Source organism: Ipomoea nil, unplaced genomic scaffold (assembly GCF_001879475.1).
Source record: "Ipomoea nil cultivar Tokyo-kokei standard unplaced genomic scaffold, Asagao_1.1 scaffold1895, whole genome shotgun sequence".
Lineage (NCBI taxonomy): Eukaryota > Viridiplantae > Streptophyta > Magnoliopsida > Solanales > Convolvulaceae > Ipomoea > Ipomoea nil.
This window is the reverse complement of record NW_017618323.1, coordinates 449,025-467,511: the sequence shown is the minus strand read 5'-3', so window position 1 is coordinate 467,511 and position 18,487 is coordinate 449,025. Positions and strand designations below refer to the sequence as shown.

The 18,487-nt window shown below is 33.5% G+C and overlaps 1 non-coding gene across 1 annotated transcript; it reads right to left on the bottom strand.

Moving 5' to 3' along the window:
- Positions 1–17,345: 17,345 nt before the first annotated feature.
- TRNAH-GUG lies at positions 17,346–17,417 on the bottom strand. Its single transcript has one exon. It is a non-coding gene; the product is annotated as a tRNA-His (tRNA).
- Between the last annotated feature and the right edge of the window lie 1,070 nt (positions 17,418–18,487).

Genomic DNA, 18,487 nt, shown 5'->3' with positions numbered 1-18,487 from the left:
ACGTAGCCACTCGTGGACTTAGAGTCCTTAATATCAAATATCCAATTCGCGTCGCTATACCCTTCAAGTACAACGGGATATCTCCCATAGTGCAGTCCAAGATCACGAGTATACCTCAAGTATCTCATAACCTTTACTATTTCCTTCCAGTGCATAGCACCGGGGTTACTCATATATCTACTGAGTTTACTAACCGCAAAGGCAATATCCGGCCTAGTACAACTCATAAGATACATCAAACTACCAATAACCCGAGCATATTCCACTTGTGAAATACCTTCTCCATGGTTCTTGGTTAGATGAATGTTTGTATCAAACAGTGTTCTAGCCATTTGACCATCATCCTTGTTAAATTTCTCAAGGATTTTGTAAATATAATGTGATTGGCTCAACACGAGACCATAAGGTTTTCTAATGATTCTAATCCCAAGGATTAAATCAGCCAACCCCATATCCTTCATGTCAAATCTCGCATTTAACATGTATTTGGTAGACTTGATCATCCGATCATTACTACCAACGATGAGAATATCATCGACATATAAACAAAGAATGACGTAGCCGTCTATCGTTTCCTTAACGTAGACACATTTGTCACTTTCGTTTATTTTAAACCCGTTAGTTAAAATCGCATGGTCAAACTTCTCGTGCCACTGCTTAGGCGCTTGTTTTAAACCATAGAGCGATTTAACCAACTTACACACTTTCCTTTCTTGGCCTGGAACCACGAACCCTTCGGGTTGTTCCATATAGATTTCCTCATCTAATTCGCCATTTAGAAAAGCGGTCTTAACGTCCATTTGATGAACTTCCAAGTTTCGCAGCGCGGCTATGGCAAGTATCATCCTAATGGAGTTTATTCTCGTCACGGGAGAATACGTGTCGAAGTAATCAAGGCCCTCGCATTGCCTGTAACCCTTGATTACAAGTCTAGCCTTATACTTCTCGATGGAACCATCAAGTTTCATCTTCCTTTTAAAGACCCACTTGGATCCTAAGGGTTTACTACCCGGAGGAATATTAACAAGTTCCCAAGTGTGATTCTGTAGGATAGAATCCACTTCACTTTTTATAGCCTCTTTCCACATTGGTCCTTCTGTAGAAGTCACAGCTTCTACATACGTTCGAGGCTCATTCTCTATCAAACAAGATAGAAAATCGGGTTAATTTTCTAATAAACAAGTTAGAGTACCCGAATCATACTCTAACAAGTAAGTTAAAAAATCAGGACCGAATGATTTTCCAACTCTCGCCCGCTTACTGCGTCTCGGCTCGAGCTCGGGTTCTTTCTTAGATTCCCCACTATCATTATCCATAGTTTCGTCAAATGTTCGTTTTGACGTACTTGGTCCCTCGTTGGACTTACAAGGAAATATATTCTCGAAGAAATATGCATTCCTTGATTCTACTATCGTGTTCTCATGTACGTCCGGATTATGGGATTCGTGTACTAAGAACCGATAAGCACTACTATTATGTGCATAGCCAATAAAGATACAGTCCACCGTCTTAGGACCTATCTTTACTTTCTTAGGTGTTGGCACCAATACTTTGGCAAGACACCCCCACACTTTCAGGTACTGGTAGGAAGGTTTCCTACCGTTCCACAGCTCATAAGGCGTCTTATCGAGCTTCTTGCGGGGTACCTTATTCAAAAGGCCATTACTTGTCGAAATCGCCTCACCCCACGCATCTTGAGGTAGGCCTAAACTTACAAGCATGGCATTCATCATGTTTTTCAATGTACGATTCTTTCGTTTGGTAACACCGTTCGATTGAGGCGAGTAAGGTGCCGTACGTTCGTGTATTATACCTACACTTGCACAGAAGTCACCAATAGGTGCTTCGTATTCACCACCTCTATCGCTTCTAACCTTCTTAATTCTCCGATTAAGTTGGTTTTCCACTTCATTCTTATAAAGAATGAATTTATCAACGACTTCATCTTTTCTTTTAAGCAAATACACATAGCAGTATCGTGTGCTATTGTCGATAAATGTGATAAAATACTTATTACCACCTCTCGTTTGTATCGATCTAAAATCGCACAAATCACTATGGATTAATTCTAGTGGTTCAGTTTCCCTTTCAACCAACTTGAAAGGTACTTTCGTTAGTTTTGCCTCAACACAAATTTCATACTTGTTATTTGTGTCAATTTTAAAGTTAGGAATATGGTCCATGCTAATTATTCTACGCATAGAATTGAAATTAACATGACCTAGTCTACCATGCCATAAATTGGAAGACTTAAGCAAGTAAACAGAATTAACTTTGCTTTTATTGATAACAGGAATTACACTAAGCTTAAAAAGCCCATCAGTTACATATCCTTTACCAACAAACATCCCTAACTTGGACAAAACTACTTTGTCTGACTCGAACACCATGCGAAAGCCATGTTTGTTCAGCAGAGAGCCAGACACAAGATTCTTCCTCAGCTCAAGAACACACAGCACGTTGTTCAATGTCAGTTCCTTCCCGGAAGTCATCTTCAGAACCACCTTGCCCATGCCTTCCACAGCAGACTGAGCAGAGTTTCCCATCCACACCTTTTCACCCTCAACGGTCTCAAAGGTGTTGAACATCTCTCGGTTGCAACACAAGTGCCTGGTTGCACCGGTATCAATGAACCACTCACGAGAGTTTGAGCCCACGAGGTTCACCTCGGTCACCATAGCCGAAAGGCTAATCTCGACCTCCTTCTGATTGCTATCTCCAACAACATTGGCTTCAGAACTCTTGTTCTTCTTCCGTGGAGCCTTGCATTCAGACGCTCTGTGGCCCGGCTTTCCACAATTGTAGCACTCACCAGAAAACTTGTTCTTGGTAACGCCACCTTTCGGACCTAGCTTTCGCTTGTCCTTCTTGTTCCTCTTGGAGCTCTTACTGTGCTCCACAACGTTGGCCTTAGCGCCAACAACGATAGGAACTTTCCTATCATTCGTCCTGTTCCCCTCCTCAATCCTGAGTCGCTGGATCAGATCCTCCATATTCATCTCCTTTCGCTTATGCTTAAGGTAGTTCTTGAAGTCCTTCCAACCTGGAGGTAACAAGTGGATCACAGATCCCACTTGGAAGGCTTCACTTAGCACCATGCCCTCGTCACGGATCTCATCGAAGATTAATTGCAAATCTTCTACCTGACTTAGCACGGTCTTTGAATTAACCATTTTGAAGTCGAGGAATCGGCCAACCACAAATTTCTTTGACCCGGCATCCTCACTTCGGTATTTATGATCCAAAGCTTCCCACAACGCTTTTGATGTGCTTATCTTTCGATATACATCGTATAGCGTGTCACACAATCCATTCAGGATGTAGTTTCGGCAAAGGAAGTCCGAATCCTTCCAATAGCCAACTGCCATCACAGATTGTGCATCTTGTTCCTTCGACTCGGGAACCTTCTCGGACAAGAACCATGTCAAGCCGAGAGTTGCTAGGTAGAACAACATCTTTTGTTGCCACCTCTTGAAGTTCGACCCAACACCGGTGAACTTCTCCGGCTTCTCAGCCGAACCACTCGGTACCGAATTTACCCGAGACATGGGAATATATCCCTCAGTGCTCCCACAATCTTGTGAACCAACATTCACGGGTGTAGCTTAGGAATTAGCAACATTGTTGCCGTTTCCTCCATTGTAGTCCACAACAACATTTTCATCCCCATCAATTGGCAATACGGGATGCTCCATTTTCTTCAAAGAAATTCGGAGAAGACCACCAACGGAAAAACAAACAAATAAGGTTTTAAGACTGTTGGATATCCGTTGGTGAAAAATAATTAATAATAAAAAAAATAAGATTATTATTTTTTGGAAAAATAGGGAAGGAAAGATGAAGGATTTGGCTAGTGTTTGGTGTTGGGTTTTTGCAAGAGTCAAGCGATCACTCTTTCCTTAAAACCTTATTTGCCACCTCCCAAAAGTGCTAGGAGCTTCATGGCCTAGGCTTCCCAGGATAAAACTTGCTTGTGATTCAATGTTTGAGCACCCATACAAATGAATCCAGCGAACAAGACAAGTCTATGAACACAGTAGGCAAAGAAAGAGTAGAAGCAGAGAGTTTTGAAGCTGGAAATTATACTTTCTTGTTCTGTAATTCTGTGTGTAAAAATTCTGCTGCCTCTACCCTCTCTTATATAGGGTTGAAGGATTAAATAGCTCTTAATAGGGCACTTTAAGACACCCCCCACTACACCTGGTAACAGCAGCCAATACCATGGGTTTCAATTCAAAAATAAAGATTGGAATTAATTCCGTAACAGTAGAATTGAACACCCAACGGTCACAGACTGCACAGGTTCGTGTAGGCCGAAACTTCAATTTCGGCCATGGGTCCCCAAGTCTCGGCCGAGACTACAAGTTTCGACCCAAGTGGCCGAAACTAATGGCAGTTAGGCCGAGTTTCGGCCATGGGTCCCCAAGTCTCGACCTTAGGCCGAGACTACAAGTTTCGGCCACACCCAGTGTCATGTGTTGGAAAGCTTTCGGCCATGTGTTGGAAAGCTTTCGGCCACACCCAGTGTCATGTGTGTTTGGCATAATTCGTGCCAGCGCACACGAGCTCGGGCTTGAATCAAGCCTTTTTTAATCTCGTCTAGTTGGAATTTGATTTGCACCACCCCCCCCCCCTCCCCGCGCGAGAGAGCCTCTATGCTATACAATTCTACAAGCTTCAAAAGAGCTCTTGTATATAAGGGGGGCAAATCCACTTTCCAAACCAATGTGGGACAAAACTCACTTTTCTCTTCATTTTCCAACTCAAATGGGTCTACTTTGAGAATCAATATCTCATTCACCCATTATCCATTTTGAGCGTACAATATATCAATCTCTTCGTCTCACTACGAAGAATCCGAATCCACTTTGACCCGACCCAAATTGGAAGTGGACCCCAACGATAATTGTACCACAAAATAGCCACTTAACATACCATTTTTTTCAAATGATTTTTACCAAGTGTAGTGGGGGGGGGGGGAGGGGTGCCTTATAAAGTGCTGGGATTTGAGCCCAGGTCTCCACCGCCACAACGTGGACTTCTTACCACTAAACTACAACCACAAGGTCATCAAAGTGCAAGATAAAATCTTAATTATACATAAATATATCTTCATAATAATTATAGTTTCAGTTAACGCTGAGTTTAGTCCTCTGACTATCACTCATTTTTAATTTTATTCTTTGACTTTTAAAACTACTAAACTTAGTTTTGGAGTATTGAATCCTTTTCAATTATAATCCACGGTAAGCTTCCTTCCTATTAACATTGAGTATAAAATTAGAGCTGCAATAATAAAGAAATTAACATTGAGGGTGAAATTAGATCAACTAGAATAAGGAAATTAGGATTTTGTTTCCCACGTGTTAAAATCCCTATTAACATTGAGGGTGAAATTATGGTGGCTTGAAAAAAGAAAATTAGAGCTTTGTTTTTCATGTGTGCGAAACAATTGGCGCAATAGTCATTATTTTCTAAATTTACCCTTGTCCCTTGTTAATGAGTGCTAGTTAGAAAACAAAATCAAGAATTAATTATTTAGTTTTATGTAGTTTCAAATTTCCAACTTATTATGGGAATTGTTACATATTAATAAAGGTGGGCATTTCAGGATATGATTCGGTTTTTATCAGTTCCGGTTTCGTTATTTCAGTATTAAAAAAATGATACCATTCGGTTTAACATATAATTCATATCAGTTTCGGTTCGATTTGACAAAGTTCAGTTTCGGCTTGGAATTAGTTCGGTTCAGTTTAAGAATCCCAATTTTTAACTTTCTCTAATTTTTCAAACACACTACCAAACAATGAATATTCAAATAGTCCAAACATTATATAACAAAATAGAAATTCAGACTTCAAACACCCTACTACTAAGTATTAATTACCAAACATCAGATGATTTTTTGCCCAACCGACTCTTCAGTTGGCTAACTTGGAATTTTTTGTTGACAAGATGAATAATCATTCATCTGTATAGTTAATATTTGGAAAATAAGTGTGAAACACTGTATAATTAATTTTCGGACACAAACCGTCATTGGTTAGCAAAATATATTTCCAGTGAAATGGAAATAAAAATTAGAATGATGTTAAAGCACATTAATTTCATACAAACATGAAACTAAAGATAATACTGAATAGTGTAAAAATAACTCAAATTAGAGATAATTGTGAGTCAAAGAACAATTGAGGCAAACAACAAAAGTGCAAAGTAGAGATCAAGACATAAAGAAATCATATTTATTAAAAGAGATACAGAATAGTAGCTGAAGAACAACAAATTACTTGAATTTACTTCTTTATTGTAGTTGTTCTTGTTTTTATTATAAAAAAAACTAATAATACATTAATCTAAATTGTTCAATGTAGCTGCTAGGATTCGAGCCCAAGTCTCCATGGCTACAATGTGGAATTCTTACCACTAAACTACAGCCACAAGGCCATGGGAGTAAAAGATAAAATCTTAATTATACATAAATATATCTTCATGATAATTATGGTTTCAGTTAACGCTGACTTTAGTCCTCTGACTATCACTCATTTTTAATTTTATTCTTTGACTTTTAAAACTACTAAACTTAGTTTTGGAGTATTGAATCCTTTTCAATTGTAATCCACGGTAAGCTTCCTTCCCATTAACATTGAGTATAAAATTAGAGCTGCAATAATAAAGAAGTTAACATTGAGGGTGAAATCAGATCAACTACAATAAGGAAATTAGGATTTATTTTCCCACGTGTTAAAATCCCTATTAACATTGATGGTGATATTGGTGGCTAGAAAAAAGAAAATTAGAGCTTTATTTTTCATGCGTGCGAAACAATTGGCGCAATAGTCAATATTTTCTGAATTTACCTGTGTCCCTTGTTAATGAGTGCTAGTTAGAAAACAAAATCAAGAATTAATTATTTAGTTTTATTGAGTTTCATATTTTCAACTTAATATTGGAATTGTTACATATTAATAAAGGTGGGCATTTCAGGATATGATTCGGTTTTTATCAGTTTCGGTATCGTTATTTCGATATTAAAAAAATGATACCATTCGGTTTAACATATAATTCATTTTAGTTTCGGTTCGATTTGACAAAGTTCAGTTTCGGCTCGGAATTAGTTCGGTTCAGTTTAAGAATCTCAATTTTTAACTTTCCCTAATTTTTCAAACACACTACCAAACAATGAATATTCAAATAGTCCAAACATTATATAACAAAATAGAAATTCAAAGTTCAAACACCCTACTAAGTATTAATTACCAAACATCAGTTGATTTTTGCCCAACCGACTCTTCTATTGGCTAACTTGGAATCTTTTGTTGACAAGATGAATAATCATTCATCTGTATAGTTATTATTTGGAAAACGAGTGTGAAAAACTGTATAATTAATTTTTGGACACAAACCGTCATTGGTTAGCAAAATATATTTTCCAGTGAAATGGAATTAAAAATTAGTATGATGTTGAATCACATTAATTTTATATAAACATGAAACTAAGGATAATACTGAATAATGTAAGAATAACTCAAATTAGAGATAATTGTGAGTTAAAGAACAATTGAGGCAAACAAGAAAAGTTCAAAATAGAGAACAAGACATAAAGAAATCTTATTTATTAAGCGAGATACAGAATAGTAACTGAATAACAACAAGTATCTTGAATTTACTTCTTTATTGTTGTTGTTGTTTTAGTTGTTTTTATTACTAAAAAAAACTATTAATAGATCACTCAAAATTGTTCAGTGTGGCTGCTGGGATTTAAGCCCAGGTCTCCACGACCACAACGTGGAATTCATACCACTAAACTACTGCCACAAGGGTGTGGGAGTGAGATAAAATCTTAATTATACATAAATATATATTCATGATAATTATAGTTTCAGTTAACTCTGAGTTTAGTCCTCTGACTATCACTGATTTTTTATTTTATTCTTTGACTTTTAAAACTACTAAACTTAGTTTTGGAGTATTGAATCATTTTCAATTGTAATCCACAGTAAGCTTCCTTCGTATTAACATTGAGTATAAAATTAGAGCTGCAATAATAAAGAAATTAACATTGATGGTGAAATCATATCAAGAATAAGGAAATTAGGATTTATTTTCCCACGTGTTAAAATCCCTATTAACAATGATGGTGATATTATGATGGATAGAAAAAAGAAAATTAGAGCTTTGTTTTTCATGCGTGCGAAACAATTGGCGCAATAGTCATTATTTTCTGAATTTACCTGTGTCCCTTGTTAATGAGTGCTAGTTAGAAAACAAAATCAAGAATTAATTATTTAGTTTTATTGAGTTTCATATTTTCAACTTAATATTGGAATTGTTACATATTAATAAAGGTGGGCATTTCAGGATATGATTCGGTTTTTATCAGTTTCGGTATCGTTATTTCGGTATTAAAAAAATGATACCATTCGGTTTAACATATAATTCATTTTAGTTTCGGTTTGATTTGACAAAGTTCAGTTTCGGCTCGGAATTAGTTCGGTTCAGTTTAAGAATCCCAATTTTTAACTTTCCCTAATTTTTCAAACACACTCCCAAACAATGAATATTCAAATAGTCCAAACATTATATAACAAAATAGAAATTCAAAGTTCAAACACCCTACTAAGTATTAATTACCAAACATGAGTTGATTTTTTGCCCAACCGACTCTTCTATTGGCTAACTTGGAATGTTTTGTTGACAAGATGAATAATCATTCATCTGTATAGTTATTATTTGGAAAACGAGTGTGAAAAACTATATAATTAATTTTTGGACACAAACCGTCATTGGTTAGCAAAATATATTTCCAGTGAAATGGAATTAAAAATTAGTATGATGTTGAATCACATTAATTTTATATAAACATGAAACTAAGGATAATACTGAATAATGTAAAAATAACTCAAATTAGAGATAATTGTGAGTCAAAGAACAATTGAGGCAAACAAGAAAAGTTCAAAATAGAGAACAAGACATAAAGAAATCATATTTATTAAGCGAGATATAGAATAGTAGCTGATGAACAAGACATAAAGAAATCATATTTATTAAGCGAGATACAGAATAGTAGCTGAATAACATCAAAATTATTCAACTGTGGCTGTTGGGATTCAAGCCCAAGTCTCCACAGCCATGTCGTGGAATTCTTACCACTAAACTATAACCACAAGGTCATGGGAGTAAAAGATAAAATCTTAATTATACATAAATATATCTTCATGATAATTATAGTTTCAATTAACGCTGAGTTTAATCCTCTGACTATCACTCATTTTTAATTTTAATCTTTGACTTTTAAAACTACTAAACTTAGTTTTGGAGTATTGAATCCTTTTCAATTGTAATCCACGGTAATCTTCCTTCCTATTAACATTGAGTATAAAATTAGAGCTGGAATAATAAAGAAATTAACACTGAGGGTGAAATTTGATCAACTAGAATAAGGAAATTAGGATTTATTTTCCCACGTGTTAAAATCCCTATTAACATTGAGGGTGATATTATGGTGGCTAGAAAAAAGAAAATTAGAGCTTTGTTTTTCATGCGTGCGAAACAATTGGCGCAATAGTCATTATTTACTGAATTTAACCGTGTCCCTTGTTAACGAGTGCTAGTTAGAAAACAAAATCAAGAATTAATTATTTAGTTTTATTGAGTTTCAAATTTTCAACTTATTATTGGAATTGTTACATATTAATAAAGGTGGGCATTTCAGGATATGATTCGGTTTTTATCAGTTTCGGTTTTGTTATTTTCGGTATTAAAAAACTGATACCATTCGGTTTAACGTATAATTCAGTTCAGTTTCGGTTCGATTTGACAAAGTTCAGTTTCGGCTCGGAATTGGTTCGGTTCAGTTTACGAATCCCAATGTTTAACTTTCCCTAATTTTTCAAACACACTACCAAACAATGAATATTCAAATAGTCCAAACATTATATAACAAAATAGAAATTCATAGTTCAAACACCTTACTAAGTATTAATTACCAAACATCAGTTGATTTTTTTCCCAACTGACTCTTCAGTTGGCTAACTTGGAATGTTTTGTTGACAAGATGAATAATCATTCATCTGTATAGTTAATATTTGGAAAACAAGTGTGAAATACTGCATAATTAATTTTTGGACACAAACCTTTATTGGTTAGAAAAATATATTTCCAGTGAAATGGAAATAAAAATTAGAATGATGTTGAAGCACATTAGTTTCATACAAACATGAATCTAAGGATAATATTGAATATTGTAAGAATAACTCAATTTAGAGATAATTGTGAGGCAAAGAACAATTGAGGCAAACAACAAAAGTGCAAAGTAGAGAACAAGATATAAAGAAATCATATTTATTAAGAGAGATACAGAATAGTAGCTGAATATAGTGACTTGAATTTACTTCTTTATGACTTGAATTTACTTCTTTATTGTTGTTGTTGTTGTTGTTTTAGTTGTTTTTATTATTAAAAAAACTAATAATACATCAATCTAAATTATTCAGTGTGGCTGCTAGGATTCGAGCTCAAGTTTCCACGACCACAACATGGAATTCTTACCACAAAACTACAACCACAAGGTCATAGGAGTGAACGATAAAATCTTAATTATACATAAATATATCTTCATGATAATTATGGTCTCAGTTAACGCTGACTATAGTCCTATGACTATCACTCATTTTTAATTTTTTCCTTTGACTTTTAAAACTACTAAACTTAGTTTTGGAGTATTGAATCATTTTCAATTATAATCCACGGTAAGCTTCGTTCCTATTAACATTGAGTATAAAATTAGAGCTGCAATAATAAAGAAATTAACATTTAGTGTGAAATCAGATCAACTAGAATAAGGAAATTAGGATTTATTTTCCCACGTGTTAAAATCCCTATTAACATTGATGGTGATATTATGGTGGCTAGAAAAAAGAAAATTAGAGCTTTGTTTTTCATGCGTGCGAAACAATTGGCGCAATAGTCATTATTTTCTGAATTTACCTGTGTCCCTTGTTAATGAGTGCTAGTTAGAAAACAAAATCAAGAATTAGTTATTTAGTTTTATTGAGTTTCAAATTTTCAACTTAATATTGGAATTGTTACATATTAATAAAGGTGGGCATTTCAGGATATGATTCGATTTTTATCAGTTTTGGTTTCGTTATTTCTGTATTAAAAAAACTGATACCATTCGGTTTAACATATAACTCATTTTAGTTTCGGTTCGATTTAACAAAGTTCAGTTTCGGCTCGGAATTGGTTCGGTTCAGTTTAAGAATCTCAATTTTTAACTTTCCCTAATTTTTCAAACACACTACCAAACAAAGAATATTCAATTAGTCCAAACATTATATAACAAAATAGAAATTCAAAGCTCAAACACCCTACTACTATGTATTAAATACCAAACATCAGTTGATTTTTTGCCCAACCGACTCTTCAGTTGGCTAACTTGGAATGTTTTGTTGACAAGATGAATAATCATTCATCTGTATAGTTAATATTTGGAAAACAATTGTGAAACACTGTATAATTAATTTTTGGACACAAACCGTCATTGGTTAGCAAAATATATTTCTAGTGAAATGGAAATAAATATTAGAATGAGTTGTTGTTAGTTTTATTATCAAAAAAAACAAATAATACATTAATCAAAATTGTTCAGTGTGGCTGCTAAGATTCAAGCCCAAGTTTCCACAACCACAACGTGGAATTCTTACCACTAAACTAAAGCCACAAGGTCATGGGAGTGAATGATAAAATCTTAATTATACATAAATATATCTTCATGATAATTATAGTTTCAGTTGACGACTTTAGTCCTCTGACTGTCACTCATTTTTAATTTTATTCTTTGACTTTTAAAACATCTAAACTTAGTTTTGGAGTATTGAATCCTTTTCAATTGTAATCCATGGTAATCTTCCTTCCTATTAACATTGAATATAAAATTAGAGCTGCAATAATAAAGAAATTAACATTGAGGGTGAAATTAGATCAACTAGAATAAGGAAATTAGGATTTATTTTCCCACATGTTAAAATACCTATTAACATTGAGGGTGATATTATGGTGGCTAGAAAAAAGAAAATTAGAGCTTTATTTTTCATGCGTGCGAAACAATTGGAGCAATAGTCATTATTTTCTGAATTTAACCGTGTCCTTTGTTAACGAGTGCTAGTTAGAAAACAAAATCAAGAATTAATTATTTAGTTTTATTGAGTTTCAAATTTTCAACTTATTATTGGAATTGTTACATATTAATAAAGGTGGGCATTTCAGGATATGATTCGGTTTTTATCAGTTTCGGTTGGCTAACTTGGAATGTTTTGTTGACAAGATGAATAATCATTCATCTGTATAGTTAATATTTGGAAAACAAGTGTGAAATACTGCATAATTAATTTTTGGACACAAACCGTCATTGGTTAGCAAAATATATTTCCAGTGAAATGGAAATAAAAATTAGAATGATGTTGAAGCACATTAATTCCATATAAACATGAAATCAAGGATAATACTAAATATTGTAAGAATAATTCAAATTAGAGATAATTGTGAGTCAAAGTGTTAGGAATAAAGTGTAATGATTTTGATATGCCAAATATGTATTTGTAGAACTCCCAATTTTATTTATATAGGTCTAGTAGAGTCTTAGACCATGATCGGGAAATTATTTAATTTGCAAAAGAGAAAAACAGAGGAATATGCATGAAAATAGAAGAAGAAGATATCAACCCTAAAATCAAGAATTTGTCTGGAGAAAATGACAAATTGAAGAAGAAGATGAATGATATGAAAATCACGTCAATGCTACTCAAAGAGATATCCCAGAAGAATTTTCGTGAAAGAAAATTAAGATTGGAAGATTGCATGAATTTGACTTGGAGATCAAGCATCTATGGAAAGAAAGGAGTAAATGAAAGAAGATTGGAAATTTAACTAATAGATCGTACGGATGAAGTGGAAGATGCCTTATTTATTATGTGAAATGGCTCAAGTTTGAATCTCACCCTCAACAATTTTACAAGGTAAAATTTGAGAAGCCAAAATTAAATTAAGTTGGAGTTGGGCGGTACATGGGAATCAATTCAAGTTGTAGTATGGGATGCAATTTCAAATTGGGGACCAATTAAAAGATGATGGAGTTGGGCGGTACATGGGAATCAATTCAAGTTGTAGTATGGGATGCAATTTCAAATTGGGGACCAATTAAAAGATGACGTTGGGAAGCAATTGAATTGAGATGAAATTCAATATCAGGAGAAATCTGGGAGCCAATTTCGAAGTCAAAGTAGCAATTGAATTGAGATGAAATTCAATATCAGGAGAAATCTGGGAGCCAATTTCGAAGTCAAAGTAATCTGGGAGCTGGGAGCTGGAGCCAATTTCGAAGTCAAAGTCAAATAATTCAAATGCACCGAGAAGAGTAATCTGGGAGCTAGGAGCCAATTTCGAAGTCAAAATCAAATAATTCAATTGCACCAGGAGAAGTTTGGGCGCCAATTATAATGGAGAAAGTTACAAAAGGAGAAATTCAAACAATTGCAATTGGGTGTCAATTACAAAAGGAGAAATTCAAATTGGGAGGAAGTTCAAAACCAGTTTGAAATATCAGAACACCCAGACGAAGAAGATGAGAAAACTTACAGTGAAGAATTTCTTAGAAAGAAAAATACTAGTCTAACTAGTATGAGATTAAATTGAAGAATATTTTTGAAGCATTTAAATCTCAAGAAAACAAGAACCACTTCAGAGCTTATCAGAGAAGCCATTCTACACAAAACTGAGACCTAGATATTCCCAAGAAACGTGAGAAACCCAGAGGAATATCAGATTAAGTTTGGGAACTCATTTGCATGAAGTTGAAAATCTACAAACGGCGAGCTTATCTTTTCTGACACTTTGCCAGAAGATAAGATAAGATCTCTGACAAAAAGATACAAGAATTCAAAAATGAGATCGTCTCTTTCCAACGGGCAGATTCTCATTACCAGCTATAAAATGATGAAGATATGAAGACTTGAAGATGGGGAACATACGAGCAAAGAGCTAAATAAGAGCAAGAATACAAAGAGCAAAAGTCTCATTATGGTACAGAGCATACAAAAGAAATCTTCAAGTGAGAAAAGTGAGAAAGAACTCTGAGAGCTTTAAAGAGAAATATTCAGAGAGTTCTGAAACAGGGCTAAACAGAGCATAAAAATCAAGTGCTTTACTTGATACATTCAAAGAGAGAAAACACTCAGAGCTATCAAGAGAAATCATTCAATAGTGTTTAATCTTCATCAAAGAGATCTGCATTAAATTGAAGATCATCTACAGAGTCTCGAAGTTGGAAGCAAGACAAAACTTGTTTTGGAGCAAAACAAGAAAAGGGAGGAAAGTAGCACGGAGCTGTAAAATCCTGGATTGTCACACGGAGCTGTGAGATCCGAAGCAGCAGTGTCGGAGGCACTGGGCGTGATTAGTGCAGGCTTTGTGATCAAAGCACTAGATCACGGGATATGTTTCTACCGGAGTGTGGAAGACGGGGGGAAAGTAACACGGAGTCGTGAAATCCTGGGATAGTAGCGCGGCGATGTGAAACCCGAAGCAGCAGTGTGGTGTCACTAGGCGTGATTAGTGCGGGCTTGGTGATCAAAGCACTAGATCACGGAATTCATTGTATCTTGGAACCAAGAAGTGGTGGATATATTGAATTACTCTTGGAGATAAGAGCAAGTGGAGTAGGAGGATTACACCACCTCCGAGCCACTATACTTGTCTTGTGTTCTTAACTGCTTTCTTTACTTACTGCTCTTTACCTGCTTCTCACGAGATATACTTGTAACAATCTCACACACACTTTATCTTTATTTATTTCCACAGCGTAACATAGTCTAACAATCTAGTTAAGAGTTTTGGTTTCTCTGTGTCTTAGCCAGGGCCGGCCCTGGGGCACCGGCAGGCTGGGCCCTTGCCCAGGGCCCATGCTTGGGGAGGGCCCATCCTATCTCTTATACATAGTATATATGTATTGAGTATTAGTAATTTATATACATATGTTTTATAGTAAGGTGAATTAGTTTGCCTGATAAGATATTTAAATTTTAACCTCATTTAATCAAAGGCTGGTGATCCAATCCTTCCCTTCACATTTTAGAATTCCTCAATTTTACTTGTTTGCTTATATTTTAATGTATCTTTTAAAAAATTATTTTTATTGATTTTTTGTGTTTAATACGGAGTACTATTTTTAATGTAATTTTTAAAGATATAAATTTTCATAAATTTATGCTAAACATATTAAGAAAAAAAATTATATTAAATATATAAATTTTTAATGTAGTTTCTAAATTTATAAAATTTTGTATACTTATACTAAACATATTATGAAAAATTGAATTAAAAAGACTTCAATCAACTCATGTTAACCAAACAAGACACATAAAAATAGGACGGAGGGGATTATATGATATATTTTGAGATTGAATTATGAAAAAAAATTAAAAGATAATTTACTCCGTACATTTTTATGAATATTTAATCAATGTAATATAGAAGTTTCTATCATGTGTCATTGTATTCAAATTATTCTAAAAAAGTTTAAAATTTATCTAGTTAAAAGAAAAAGTATTTATAAAAATCATATAAATATAGAAGATGTGTGATTCCATTCAAAAAAAAAAAAAATAGAAGATGTGTGATTTATAATATGCTTTATATTCAAACTATTTTATCTAGATAATTATGTTTCATATCTTTTTGAATTTTTTTATTGCGTTTTGAAATATTTTAATTTTTTGCTACTAGTCAAAAAAAAATTTAGCTTCACATATGTTTGTAATTATTGGTTTATAAATTTTTAATAATAATTAATTTATTATTTATTATGATAATAATATTATTTTTTATAAGTTGACTCGATTTTAAATTATTTATTCATTTTTATAAATTATAATAATTATTTATTTATGAAGGCACTTATTCGATTATTTATTATTTTGCATTAAGGAAAGTACCTAGAATTTTTTTCATGATTATTATTGTCGTTGTAAAATTGTTAAAAATTTGTTAATCTTATTTAAAGTTATTTTTTATTAATAATTTTTTCCTTACTTAATTTAAATTTTAGGCATGAAATATATATTAACTGGGGCCCATTTTTTTTGTCTTGCCCCGGGCCTATAAAATGATAGGACCGGCCCTGGTCTTAGCAATTGTTGTGCTGTGCGAAAAAGTTTGAAAGTCTATTCACACCCCCCTCCCCCTCTAGACTTTCACCTTACATCTTTTGGGACCAACACAAAGAACAATTGAGGCAAACAACAAAATTGCAACGTAGAGAACAAGACATAAAGAAATTATATTTATTAAGAGAGATACATAATAGTAGCTGAAGAACAGCAAGTGACTTGAATTTACTTCTTTATGGTTATTGTTGTTGTTGTTGTTGTTGTATTTATTATTTAAAAAAACAAATAATACATATATTCTTACCACTAAACTACAACCACAAGGTCGTGGGAGTGAAAGATAAAATCTTAATTATACATAAATATATCTTCAAGATAATTATAGTTTCAGTTAACGCTGAGTTTAGTCCTCTGACTATCACTCATTTTTAATATTATTCTTTGACTTTTAAAACTACTAAACTTAGTTTTGGAGTATTGAATCCTTTTCAATTGTAATCCACGGTAAGCTTCCTTCCTATTAACATTGAGTATGAAATTAGAGTTGCAATAATAAAGAAATTAACATTGAGGGTGAAATTAGATCAACTAGAATAAGGCAATTAGGATATTGTTTCCCACGTGTTAAAATCCCTAATAACGTTGATGGTGATATTACGGTGGCTAGAAAAAAGAAAATTAGAGCTTTGTTTTTCATGTGTGCGAAACAATTGGCGCAATAGTCATTATTTTCTAAATTTACCCTTGCCCTTGTTAATGAGTGTTAGTTAGAAAACAAAATCAAGAATTAATTATTTAGTTTTATTGAGTTTCAAATTTTCAAGTTATTATTGGAATTGTTACATATTAATAAATGTGGGCATTTCAGGATATGATTTGGTTTTTATCAGTTTCGGTTTTGTTATTTCGTATAACAAAGGATAATACTGAATATTGCAAGAATAATACTGAATATTGTAAGAATAACTCAAATTAGAGATAATTGTTAGTCAAAGAACAATTGAGGCAAACAACAAAAGTGCAAAGTTGAGAACAAGACATAAAAGAAATCATATTTATTCAGAGAGATACATAATAGTAGCCGAAGAACAACAAGTGACTTGAATTAACATCTTTATTGTAGTTGTTGTTGTTGTTTTTATTATCAAAAAACCTAATAATACATCAATCAAAATTGTTCAGTGTGGCTGCTGGGATTCGAGCCCAGGTCTCCACGGCCACAACGTGGAATTCTTACCACTAAACTACAGCCACAAGGTCGTTGGAGTGAAAGATAAAATCTTAATTATACATAAATATATCTTCAAGATAATTATAGTTTCAGTTAACGCTGAGTTTAGTCCTCTGACTATCACTCATTTTTAATTTTATTCTTTGACTTTTAAAACTACAAAACTTAGTTTTGGATTATTGAATCCTTTTCAATTGTAATCCCCGGTAAGCTTCCTTCCTATTAACATTGAGTATGAAATTTGAGTTGCAATAATAAAGAAATTAACATTGAGGGTGAAATTAGATCAACTAGAATAAGGAAATTAGGATAATGTTTCCCACGTGTTAAAATCCCTATTAACATTGAGGGTGATATTACGGTGGCTAGAAAATAGAAAATTAGAGCTTTGTTTTTCATGTGTGCGAAACAATTGGCGCAATAGTCTTTATTTTCTAAATTTACCCTTGCCCTTGTTAATGAGTGTTAGTTAGAAAACAAAATCAAGAATTAATTATTTAATTTTATTGAGATTCAAATTTTCAACTTATTATTGGAATTGTTACATATTAATAAAGGTGGGCATTTCAGGATATGATTCGGTTTTTATCAGTTTCGTTTTTGTTATTTCGTATAACAAAGGATAATACTGAATATTCTAAGAATAACTCAAATTAGAGATAATTGTTAGTCGAAGAACAACTGAGGCAAACAACAAAAGTGCAAAGTTGTGTACAAGACATAAAGAAATCATATTTATTAAGAGAGATACATAATAGTAGCCGAAGAACAACAAGTGACTTGAATTAACATCTTTATTGTAGTTGTTGTTTTTATTATCAAAAAAACTAATATTACATCAATCAAAATTATTGAGTGTGGCTGCTAAGATTCGAGCCCAGGTCTTCACGACCATAACATAGAAATCTTACTACTAAACTACAGCCACAAAGTCATTAAAGTAAAAGATAAAATCTTAACTATACATAAATATATCTTCAAGATAATTATAATTTCAGTTAACGATGAGTTTAGTCCTTTGACTATCACTCATTTTTAATTTTATTCTTTGACTTTTAATACTACTAAACTTAGTTTTGGAGTATTGAATCCT